Here is a 12,498-nt window from a genome sequence, read left to right as displayed (position 1 = left end):
GCCACCCTTTTACATGTATGTTTACATATATGTACATATGTGGGTCTGTGTATCCATTGGTCAGCGGCAACTATATAAATATATTTTCTGAATCTGGAGAACCTCCTCTATTCGTACATCCCCCTAATTCGGGGGATGCTATTATAGAATTTACCCATCTATCAGTAATAACAGGTGCGCGTTCTATACGTACGTACATATGTGTGTATGACATTGCCGAACAAATAATGCATACACAAACCTACGTACACATATGCGTACACAACGTAGCGTAATAATCACTAGACGATCACGGCTAATGGGGTGCTAAGGAGACACCAACCAATATTCGTGAAACAGCCACAGTTGAATTGTCTAGAAGTAATGTTAGACTCAAGGCAAACATTTAAGGAACACCTCGAAATCGAATAAAATCATAAACACATTAGAAAGAATGATAGCAAATTAACACTGCGTGCGTTCCAGCCGGCGATTTTTACTGGCAAAGGTAATGAGATCAGTCATGTTGTATGAGGTTCCAATATGGATGCACACACTTAACACTAAACCATATGCTAGACAAATAAATGCGACTCATAGGCTGTCGGCAGTTAGAGTTATCAATGGTTGCCGAACAATATCCAGCGAGGCTGCAGAAATATCTAAATAACCCAAAAATAAGAGATAATTAAAAGCATGATAATGAGGCAGCAACGGTGGCAAACCTCACCCAAAAGACGGTGGACCCACAGAATCCACCGGAAACCCATTCGTTGATAGATAGACGACATAGGGTCCTGGATTCCCACCTGACCCAAATATTAAATGGACATGGGTGCTGTAGAAGCTACCTGTACAGATTTAATCGCGACACTAGTCCGAAATGTCCGACGTATACAGAGTACAGACTCTGAACATGTATTATTTGATTGCCCTCTCTTTGTAATTAAAAGGGGAAAAACTAAAAACTACAGTCGGTAGTAGTTTTACGGTGAAAAATTTGACGACACTCATGCGTCAGTCCACTGAAAACTGGAAAGCTGTCAGCGAAGCGGCAGCTTCAATCATGACAAAACTGAGACATATATTATATTATTAAGAAACATAAATATACATCCACGTGCGAAGTAATATGCTCCTTTGAGTGAGAGTTATTTATGGGTATACAGAGGAAGATAAAACAAACAAAAAACAAGGAAAAACGTTAACTTCGGTTGCGCCGAAGCTAGTTCTCGTATATACAGATAGACGGTTAGAGGATCAGACAGACGGACATGCCTAAATCAGCGCAGCTCATCATGCTGATCATTTATATATATGAACACATATTTTTAAGAGTCTCCAACGTTTCCTTCGTGTCAAACTTAGTATAGGTATGTACTCTGTTCAGAGTATAATGCAAGGTGCGTTCCAAACTTAAAAGTAAAAAAGTAACAAAGTAAACTCTAGTGGCGCCGTCTACATGTCGACTAGTGCGTTAGAATCTGCCATCCTTTATCGACTTTCAGTAAAAATTTCATGACATTTTATCTATTGGAAGTGAAGTTTTTGCGTTTTAAGTATTAGTATGTTTTTGTAATCGGTGCGAAAATGAGCTTCGAACAAAAAGCCAACATTAAATTTTATTTTAAAATTGGTAAAAATTTTACCGAAACGTTTCAATTGATGATACAAGTTTATGGCGATGATTGCCTATCCCGTAGCAGAGTGCACGAGTGGTTTCAGCGTTTCAAAGTGGTCGTGAGGACATAAATGACGATGAGCCGAAACCCAAAAAATCGCGCTTGGAGAAGTCAAAAGTGAAGACAATGCTGATTTGTTTTTATGATTCCAAGGGTATTGTCTACAACGAATGGACGATAACGCGCCGTCTCAACGATCGACGCTTGTGGCCGATTATTTGACCAAAAATCACATTTTAGTAATCAACCACTCCCCGTATTCACCTGATATGGCACCGTGCGACTTTTACCTTTTCAGAAAAATGCATTTGCCGATGAAAGGAAAGCGTTATGCAGACGTGGAGGCCATTCAAAAGGCTTGCACCGGCATACTGGCGGCCATACCGGGCAACGAGCTAAAGCACTCGTTCGAACTCGCACATCAACTTTACATTTTACAAATAACCAATATTGAAGTTTCTGATTGCTGCCTCGAATTGGTTTAAAAACTTTTTGCGTGACTTAAATGTTAATTTACCATTTAATTTACAAATCTACACTTTTTAGCTACGTTTTAACATAACTTTCATTAAGCCACATACATATGTATGTATGGTATGTGTATATAAATGTGGTAAGAAATGGGAGAAACGTGATGTTTATTGGGTGCACGAACTAAAGACGTATTGTCACCATAAACATCATGTGCTTGTGTTGCTTGTAGCATTATTGATACTCATGCTGATACAAAATCAAAGGCAAAGATCGACAAGAATATGCCTGCTCCCATCGGCCAGAGCTCATAACTTCAAGATCGTAAAATGTGGAGCGACTCAATGCAGACGTTCTGTGGATAAGTCAATAGACCACCAAGCAATAATTCGTAAAATAAAGCGTGTCTGCCGTTCTTTAAAGCCGATGCTAGTACGTATTCGACTGCAAAAACCACAAATACGGTAATATACTCAACTTCAGTTGGTTGCTTTTTGCACATCGGCGTTGATGCTGCCTCTTGTTGAGTTTGACCTGCAAGCTAAAAAAGATAACAACAGATTCTTACAGTCCCCATAGGAAATCAAATTAATTAGTAAAGTACAGCCGAAATGTTTGAAAACTTTTTAATGTAATGTTTATACAACGATTCTGAATATTTTTCAAAATTTTGATATGGTTAAATAAAAATGAACCTTTTTGGTTCACTGTTTCATATACAAATCGACAAATATAAGTAATCATATTGTTAGTTAAACAAAAGTTTAAAGTTAATCTTTTGAATTAAATGTTATTCGAGTTAAAATATATCCTTCACTGCTGCAGTGACGTTGGACTTCTTCGTGGATGAAACCTTAAAAAAATCCTATATAGATGATATTGCCTCTACGACCTACGGTGGAAAAAATATAAAAAAATTACAAAATGGTGGTGTTTAAAAAAAGCTGAATTCTGCCTAAAATTGTGATCGTTTTACCTGCCCCAATTCGATTTTTGATCAGACTAAAAAACTGGTATGCAGAAAATTCGAAAGTGATATGATTATTACTATTCGAGTAATCACTCAAGCAAATTTCAAAAATTTAGTTTTGAGAAAACGCGTTTAAAGGTGAACTGATGGAACTTAGTGATTACTCCTGCGATTGAACTGAGCGATTACCGTTCTTTACGTAAACGGAATGGACCCGGAGTTTTATTCGACTAAGGCCTGTTAACTTGGTAGAATTCTGCCGCTACAATAACAATACTCTTTAAATGGCTATAACTCAAAAACCATTTGAGATATCGTTTAAAATTTAAGTATTTTATTTTTTGAATGTATAAATAATCTATAGAAATATGAAAAAAACGTTTTTATACCCTGAACAGGGTATATTAAGTTTGGCACGTTGTTTGTAACACCAAAAAAACGTCAGGGACTCTATAAAATGTATATGTATATGTATATAAATGATCAGCGTGACGGAATAAGTCAATTTAGTCATGTCCGTCAGTATATATGAACCAGCCCCTAACTTTGTGAGATATCGATCTGATCTAATATCACATATAGCTGACATACAAACTGAACAATCGAAAACAAGTAAGAAAACTTTTCATTTGACGTAATATCTTCATCAAATTTGGCATGAGTTATTATCCAGGGTAATGGTGCAATCTCCGAAGAAATTGTTCAGATAGTCACTATTCCTTATACCTGCCATTCAAACTGAACGATCAAAGTTCTTATAAGGAATCTTTTCTATTTGTGAAGGGTATTATAACTTCGGTGCAACCGTTGTTTCTTTTTTTTTTGTAATTCAGGCTATGTGTGCTGCTTAATAACAATAACTATCTAAATATTTTTCCGAAACTACGAGGACCATTCCGAGAATTTAGATCCGCCGTTCCAAGAGAGTCGGGTCTATGTAATCCGAACGCTACCAATCTTAATTTATAATATGAATACTTTCATATTAATAACTACCAAAATTCAACCGGTAATATGTTGATATTTCGGTAACTCTAAAACAAGAGAATTGTTCGGCCATGCATTTTGCGTTCTGCATACTTAAGCTTAAGCAGATCGAAGCAACTCAGAATGCTTTTACTGCCTTAAGCTTGTTATTGTTGTTTAAAGCTATTGGAACTTCAATTTGGTTGCTGGCTGCGAACTTGTTTTATGTGTACCTTAAAGCAAAACTATGCAAATAACTTTCTAAGAGCTTGACTATACATAACATACATATGTATATACCTGGATAGGTTATGTGTATGTGGTATATACACAAATCTTTAGGGGTATTCAGATTATTCAGAGAATGTAAATGAACTCCTTATTAATGTACATAATTTAATGTATATAATGTATGTACATACATAAATTATTTATTTTGAATTAAGGTAGCGCGTGATCGTATTGAAAGAGGTGGAAAAGCTGCGCAGACCATGCCTGTTGTTAGCTGGTGATATACACGCGCGGTATTGTGGTGTGCTATATTGTCCCGTGTGGTGTCATCTGGTGTGGTGTATTATATTAGGGCGCGCCATTTTTTCACGGGTAGAGTGGTGTGTATGTAGGGGGAAGCTTAACTCATTTAAACAACTTTTGTATATTTTTGCGTGACTGGTGAGACATAAATATTCTTATATTCAAACATGAAATATGCAAAAACCAACGTACCTTTTCATTGAAATTGAACGTTGTTCTTTTGTTTATTTAACTCTTCTTCTGTAATACAACTAATAACTTAGTGAAATCAATTATGCTGCAGTTACACAATCAGGAATTTGCTTTGAAGTTGATCACATAAGCTTCGTGTCAAAATTGATTAAAATTGGCAGCCGTAACGTTGGCTGCAATCAACTTGATAATCAATAATACTTTCAGGATGCCGTTGTCATGAAAACCATTTAAAATTCTTGACGATTTTGAACGAAATTTATAATATAATGATTGATATACCTATATTTTGATATCGAACAGTCGACTTGAATAAGAAAATTGATATCAAGACGGTTTAATTCAATTCAATTTCAATTTCTTGATCGCGTAACGCCCGGGTTAGATATTTAAAAAAAGTGTTGGCTCCTGATACAAGTACGACTCTTTGTATAAGCCTACAAGCAGAGAACGTATATCATAGAGAAGGTTCAATTGCGGACCAGCGTGTGAATTGTCAAAACCTAACAAGATTTTAATAGAGGATTTCACCACATCTGGCTCGGAAGGAGAAATTTTAACAGTGGCGCGTAAACAGAGCTGGGCATTGTATGAAAATTATGCTCAGAGACTTGCTTTGATATTACAGCTGCATGTTAGCCTTTTGGCTTATATTTTTATACGTTTATATGCAATCATATTTATTGATATGAATTTCATTTTACGAATTTTTATGAATGCATGCAAAACTGATAAGATCTTTTAAATTATGAAATTTCGAAATAATATTTATAGTCAATTTGGGCATTTAATAATTTTATTTAGTTTTTACATATATATATATTTTATCATATTAATCTTATATAGTCATATGTATGTACGTATGTATTTGAATGTACGCATTCAGAAAGTCAAATCATGATTTTATCACTTATCAATACACTATATGTGCGCGCATTGATTTATATGTACACGCATATATCTACATAAAATTGCCGAACAAATAATGCATACACAAACCAACCTACATATGTGTGGGCGTCCACATGTAAATATGTCACCCGCAAAAACTACAAACATTGTTCTACAAAAACAACAATCGTCACAAGTCAATATGTCAGCCAAATAGGCGAAGCCCAAATTTATAGTAAATTACACAACAACAACATTTTCATTCATGAACGCAGGCGTACTTTTAACAAGCAACCTCGCTTCATTCATAAAAACAGATACCCTCACATCCCCCCGAGCATGCGTTTGCCAACAAGCTTCTTTTCGCGACGATGGCAAAAGCTAAAAATCATAAATTGAACAAATTTCTGTATTCCCTCTGGAAGGGAAAAGTTGCAACCACGCAAGCCCACAAAACACAGAAAAAATTGACAAAACTGGCAACAAAGCTTTTGTCGATTTAAAATATTTTACAATTTTAAAATATTTTTCCGTGTTTCACAAAAATCTGCGTCAATATGTATGCATGCTCATATATAAACATACATATTTACGATGATTTGTGGGCAAAGCTGTTAGAGCGGCAAGGGAAGCGGTGACAATCGGCGGCCGTTCGTTAATATTTTTTCGGCACAGCTCGGATTTTCTACCAACAACACAATGTTGTGACGCTTTGTCGTCGCGTCAGTCCTTCGACACAGTGACTCTTTGACAAGAAAACAAAAAACGTGAGCTTCGGTCATTGGTTGTCAAGGGCAACGGAGATTTCCCATGAAACAATGAGTGTACATATTTACATACATACGTTGCATATAGACAAATTAACAATTATAATGGGTACTTTCATATTTGTTTACATGCAAACATAATTAGACATATATATTAATAAGAATATTTGGGACCGCTTCGTCTTTTCTTATCGGGTTATGTCAAGCAAGAGGTGTACAAAATCAAACCCAGAAATCTGACTGAACTGAAGCAGTCCATTAAATAGATAGATGATGCAATCCCGAATTAGGTGTCGCATATGCGTGGTTGAGCATGGAGGAATAATTAATTGTTTAAATAAAATAAAATTTTCTATACAATAAAAAAAAATGTATGTAATGCATTGACTAAAAGAAAACTTATTACGGTTAATTTTTGTAGCACGATTCGTGAGCCGCCCTGTATATGCAGAATATCTTAAAATTATATGCAAAGTCGTTTGCGCATTGTAAATATACGAATATGTAAGCGTACATTTTTTAACATTGAATTTAGCATTATTTTTCTCATTTAACATTCAAAATGCTCAATTCTACTATTTTGCGCTCCGCAGGGGTAAAATTTTGGTGAAATCCGCTTATAATTTGTTTGAGGTGAGATCCTCTTAAGTTGGCGAGTAACCCTCCGTCAAGAGGAACATTTTGACAATCGGCACACCATGAACCTTCTCTATGATATACGTTCTCTGCTACAAGTAAGAAAAGAATCAGCTGTTTTCCTATGTGCCCACAGCTGAGATCACCTGATCGAGATCCTTTTTTAACACAGAGATGTAAATAAAAGGATGTAGTTTAATACCTTTTTTGTGAACAGGTATTTGTAAAGGAAAACATTAATGAAAACTTTCAAAAATATTTTCGAAACAAAAGTTTCTTGCATATTTATTGTTTTTACTTACTACCTCTAGAAAGAAAAAAAATATATATCAGGTACACTTATATACGTCGATATAATCACCTTAATCCAAAACCAAAATGAATATATAAAACCAGGTACAATCCAGTTGTATTCATTAACAAATACATGACAAAGCAATCTTCTTGTATTAATTTCAACAAAAATAAAAATCGTAAACATTAGGCGAGCTCGGTATTTTTGTTAAGAAATACTTTGTTTCGTATACGCAACAGAAAAAATAATGTTTAGCACGAAAAAAATTATTGAATGTAAATTTAGGATACAATGACCCATATGCATATGTACATGTACATACATACATATGTATTATATTACTTAGGATCATCAAACATAGGAAATAATTAAAAAATTAGTCCACAAGTACGTCTGCAATAGCAATTTATATCCGCCAACTGTATTTTGTAAGCTTATGACAATTCACACGCTGTTCTGCAATTTAACCTTCTCTATAATTTACTTTCTCTGAGAATTTACGTTCTCTGTTATTATAATATATATATACTGAGAGCGAAAGAATTAAGAAAATGATGCCCGAAAATATTGGTTTTATGTAAAACTTTAACATTTTTTCAAAAAACATCAGATTATTTTAATATATGTTCTTAAAAGATCGGGTATTATTTGAAAATATAAGAATAATTAATGTTAGGAATAATTAATTTTGTATTTATTCCCCTTTTTAATTGTAATAAAATAATACATATTCATCACTGGAGAATTTTAGGTGCAAATAAGCGACCGTGGGAGATAACGGGATCCATAAAATGCACAATCACGCACAAATTAAACACCCCTGTGGACTTTTTAAAATACAGCGGGTATATCTCACAATCATCACCAACATCAAAAATGGCCGGCATTTTTTCATAATTTAAAATTATTTTTCTAAATAAAGAGGTATAGTCCGAGAGCCTTGGTTAATTATTTCTTCTCGAAATATAATTGGCGATACGCATCAGAAAATCGAATCATAAAGCCTCGTGAACGTCAGCTGAGGCTCGGTTGGGGGGATGAGTGTGTGCAGCCTCCCATCCTTGAAGAAAAAAAAAATACATTCACTCATTTCCTCTCGGCTAAAATTATCAAATTATAGCTAACCTAATAACACAACAAAAAAAAATAGACAGCTGGCTATAACATAGTGGGTTGTACGTCAGCTGATGTCTCGATCATGGAAAAAAAATCTTCACTTTCAGTGATATCCTCTCAAATAAAAATTTACCTGATGATAGCTGATATGTAACTATTGATAAGTATATACGTCAGCTGGCTGTATCTCGGTGGAAAAACCGTCAGCTGATACTTTGAAGGTCGTTACGTAGAAGTTAGCCAGTAGCATTTACTGACTATTTAAAGGCACCAGCTGACTAGGTTTCCCTCGACTTATTGCTAGCTGATTTTTTCTATTTATCACAGAAATATATTTAAAATCACCTCACAAATTTTCATGTGGGAGGAAATAACGTCTCTAATTATTCTTGGTATATTTAAAGACTCAAACAACACATGCTAGCATAGCATAGACAGTATGCAGGTATGCTTGGCGGGCTTGGCAAAAGTTGCCCTGCAAATCAAGAGTACTGAAGCTGAAACTTTTAAAGATTTATTTGTCCATCTTGGAGCATTTCATGTTATGGCGTATTTCAAAGCAGTGGGTAAATTTATTGATAACTGTGGTCTCGCAAATATCATGTTAAATGAAGAATTACTCGCCAATGGATCAGTTAATGGTTTTATTAGTGGCAAACATTTTAATAGATGTAAACGTTTACATCCAATGATTGCATTAGCATTGAAAATGTTGCATTTTGAAAGCTTCCTTCAACATGAAAATATAAATTTACCTGATAAATTCAAAAACTATTTGGTCCAGTTTTTAAAAACAAGAACGGTTGAACCGACAATACAATTAACCGGATTAATGGAACTACTTGAAAGATATGAACAATTTAAAAAAAAATACTTTGAAAGGCACGCATGGCAAGACAGCGCATGATGTATGTAAAATTCATTGATTATTATTTATTACTCAATACAAGCATCCGTTCCAGTAATTTCGAAATCTATAAACTGGCCTTATTGAAAATAGTTAATTTGTTTTTCGTTTTCCGACAGCAAAATTATGCCCGTTATTTAGTTAAGTATCTTGATAATTTAATAAAAGTTGACGAGACTCATCCAGGATTACGCGAAAAGTTTGAAAAAGGATCATTCGGTATGAAACGAACAAAAAAGCCTTACTCAAAGCAACCAATTGATTTGACTCTTGAGCAAACTATAAACGCTGATGCTGCGAATAAGCTGACGGAAATTTCGAATATAACTAATTCAATCTCAGCTAGGCAACGATGGTGTCGCAGTCATACTATTCGTTCAACTATCACCATTCATACAATGAATGAATGTGGACATAGTAAAGTACAAGACGTGACCGCAGTTCTAAGTTTTGGTAATATTTAAAAAAAAATACTGCAAATGATATGTGCAACCACAGCTAAGATAATATACATTGCCTTCGATAGATAAATTTTTCCATCAATAAAAGTTACAGAACACAAGCTACGAGGTATGGAGCAAGCAAAATTCCACATCGAAGGCCCGGACCAAGTGCGAAGCAAAGATTTTTCCCTTGAGCTGAAGAATGTTAATTTTAAGGAAGCACTGGTACAGTTTCTTATTGAAAATTGGGAAGAAGATTATACCTATGTGGCCGTATATAAAGGATAAAACTGTTTATGTGAGTACAGACATTTATTTTAGATTCCTAGTTAATGACTCAAAAGTTATAAAAACTCGTGTTGAAGAATTTTTCTGCCCGGCTCACTAAGAAGCGGACACAAAGATGATTTTCCATGTCTGCTATATTGATATTAATGCGAATATGACAATTCGTTGTTCAGACAGTGACGTATTAATAATTATGTTAGCTAACATGGCTAATATATCAGAAAATATCCACATTTGCATGGAAGTTGGAGTTGGAAAAGCTCAAAGATTTATTAACGTTACTAAATTATATGAATCTTTAGGATCTGATTTGAGCGCATCCGGCATTTCACGCATTCACAGGGTGTGATTTTAACCCGGCCTTTTTCGAAAAGCCTTTTTCAATAATGGCTAAATCGAATGATTTCATTGAGTGTTTCATCCAAATGTCAAAATCATTAGCGAATAGAGACAATATTTGTGCAATTTGTACAATGAGGCGAGAGTAGCGTTGTTTGAAAAAACATATTAATTCTCGGATACTGAGACATTCAAGTCACCAAAAAAAGGTATTGATGGCTCTTCTCTACCACCTTGTGAATCAGAGCTAGGTAGGTAGGTAGGTAGAGTGGCTGTCCAATGACGCACCTAGACCTATAGGAGGCCCATTGTGATACCACCGGGACTAATGTTCCCTCACTCTATCGTCTCCTCCCTGAACCAACCTGTGCTCCTGATGAAGTTCATCAGTACAAATAATTTTATATTAGCAACTTCTGATACGTCGTCAAGGAATCCACGACCGATAGTTGCGATTCTTTTCCTATATAGAGCTTTACATTCGCATAGAAGATGCTTTACAGTCTCCTCTTCCTCTGCTTCCTGACAGCTTCTACAATAGTCGTTGTATGGTACACCTAGCCTACTTGCATGTCTGCCAATTAGGCAGTGACCTGTTAGTACTCCTATCAGAGTTCTTATATCACTCCTTTTAAATTTTAGTAGTCGGTTTGTGCGATTCACGCTCCATTCCTGCCACGTTAGTCTGCTGGTTGTGCAGGTTATTGATTGTCTCCACCGAGACTCAGCTATATTTATAGCATATTCGCCGATTAGGTGTTTGCAAGTTGCCAGAGGCATAAAGATACTCTCTTTTTCAGGGGTTAGTTGCAAAGTGGTGCCTGTTCTGGCTAGTTCATCTGCTTCGCAGTTACCAGGAATATCGCTATGTCCTGGAACCCATTGCAGGTTTATTGTGAAGTAGGATGTCAGATCCTCTAATAGATCAAGACAATCTTTCACTAGCTTGGATGAAACCATTGGAGACTTGAGTGATTTCAAGGCCGCTTGGCTATCCGTGTATATATATATGCTCCTTGTTGTGAGCACACTTTTTGTCAATACCACTAGGCTTTCTTTAATTGCTGTGATCTCCGCCTGGAAGACACTGCAGTGGTCTGGCAACCGGAAGGCGATGTTGGTGTTTAATGCTGCGCAAAAGACACCACCTCCCACTCTATGATCCAGTTTGGATCCATCCGTGTAGATGCTAATTTCTGTATTCCTGTCCACCTCGCCCCTTTTCCACTTCTCTCTTGTGGGGTAGGCAATATTGTGGACCGAATTTAGCTTCCGTTCTGTTGGATTACGGAAATCCGTGGTTTTGGGTAGAAACGGGAATATACTGAGTATCCTTGAATGCCCCTTGTCGCATGCGACTAGTTGGGAGGGTTCCCTCAGTCTAAGAGCTGACTTTGCTGCCACTTGTTTACAGAACAGGTCTGTTGGCAGTAAGTGTAGAATGACGTTAAGAGCCTGACTTGGCGTTGTTCTAAGAGCTCCACTAATGCATATGCTGGCTGCTCTCTGTATGCTTTCCATACGCTTTACCGCGTATTTCTTTTCCATTACTGGCCACCATACCAATATACCGTATGTCATGATTGGTCTGACTACTGCTGTATAGAGCCAATAAGTTACCCGAGGTGTAAGTCCCCATTTGGGGCCCACCATCCTTTTACAGGTGTAGAGTGCTGTGGCTGCCTTCTTCACCCTAGCATCCAAGTTTTGTTTCCATGAGAGCTTCCTGTCTAAGATTAGTCCCAGGTAGCTTGCCTTATCTCCAATTGTTAGTCTGCAACCATTTATTATTGGCGCCGTAACTTCTGGAGTAATATGTTTTCTGGTGAACAATACGATCTCTGTCTTACCAGCATTTAAATTTAATCCGCACGATACTGCCCAGCGATATATAGTTTAATTGCAGCACCCCTTTAAGGATGGCAATTAGCCAATTCATTATGTGATTCTGCGACTGCTGCAATTGAGCCGGGAATATACCGTCTGATCCCGGCGACTTGAAGGGCTTAAAGCTGTTTATTG

The 12,498-nt window shown here is 36.2% G+C and overlaps 1 long non-coding RNA gene across 1 annotated transcript in view; it reads left to right on the top strand.

Moving 5' to 3' along the window:
• The first annotated feature begins 8,909 nt into the window (after window positions 1-8,909).
• The window catches only part of LOC106623591 (uncharacterized), a 112,190-nt gene continuing 108,601 nt past the window's right edge, over window positions 8,910-12,498 (top strand). The window contains exons 1-2 of the long non-coding RNA XR_011398041.1: window positions 8,910-9,859; window positions 9,933-10,147. This is a non-coding gene — a long non-coding RNA (uncharacterized lncRNA). The remainder of the gene's footprint in view (window positions 9,860-9,932; window positions 10,148-12,498) is intronic.

Source organism: Bactrocera oleae, chromosome 2 (assembly GCF_042242935.1).
Source record: "Bactrocera oleae isolate idBacOlea1 chromosome 2, idBacOlea1, whole genome shotgun sequence".
NCBI classification, from domain to species: Eukaryota; Metazoa; Arthropoda; class Insecta; order Diptera; family Tephritidae; genus Bactrocera; species Bactrocera oleae.
This window is presented reverse-complemented; position numbering and strand designations above follow the sequence as displayed.